Genomic DNA, 810 nt, shown 5'->3' on the forward strand with positions numbered 1-810 from the left:
ACATTAGCCTTGCATAACTTGTAAGATTATTGTGATTAAATTGTTTCAATATAGCGATGTATTGTTATCTCACTTAATCTTATATTTGCTTATTAAAATTTGATAGGGATAGAGCTCTAAGATAATATGTTGTGCCAGTGTTTCATGAACTTAATTCAATTATTAGGAAACCCAAAATCGAGGTACAATAATTTCAACTGAAGTCAGTCATGTTCTAGATGCTTCAAACAGTGGGCCAATTTAGTGGAATGCGGATTGAGGATCCTCACCTTCACCCTAGATTGTTTGTGGAGGTGAATGACTTCTTCAAGTTAGCCAAAGTACCGAAGAAGCATTAAGATTAAATTTGTTATTGTATTCACTAAGGGATATAACTCGAGCCTGGTTGAACTCATGACCACCAAATTCCATCACTACATGGCAAGAATTAGTAGAATGACTCCTTATGAAATATTTCCCACCTAGCAAGAATGCTAAGTTGCAGAATGAGATCACTACATTCCAATAGATGGATGATGAGTCCTTTTATGAGGCGTGGGAAAGATTTAAAGAACTATTACGAAGATGCCCTCATCACAGAATCCTGCATTGCATCCAATTAGAGATGTTCTATAATGGTCTCAATGCTTATATGAAGATGGTAATAGATGCTTCTACCGATGGTGCTCTCCTTTCTAAGTCTTATAATGAGGCTTATGAAATCATTGAGAGAATTTTTAGCAATAATTACCAATGGCCAACCAATTGAGCAGTGTTAGGAAGACGTGTTGTAGGAATATATGAGTATCCCTTCACTTCACTTACAGTTTA

The 810-nt window shown here is 35.8% G+C and overlaps 1 non-coding gene across 1 annotated transcript; it reads right to left on the reverse strand.

Moving 5' to 3' along the window:
* Nucleotides 1–476: 476 nt before the first annotated feature.
* LOC128294708 (small nucleolar RNA R71) lies at nt 477–582 on the reverse strand. The gene has a single exon (XR_008285015.1). It is a non-coding gene; the product is annotated as a small nucleolar RNA R71 (small nucleolar RNA).
* Between the last annotated feature and the right edge of the window lie 228 nt (nt 583–810).

Source organism: Gossypium arboreum, chromosome 6, assembly GCF_025698485.1.
Source record: "Gossypium arboreum isolate Shixiya-1 chromosome 6, ASM2569848v2, whole genome shotgun sequence".
Classification (NCBI taxonomy): Eukaryota; Viridiplantae; Streptophyta; class Magnoliopsida; order Malvales; family Malvaceae; genus Gossypium; species Gossypium arboreum.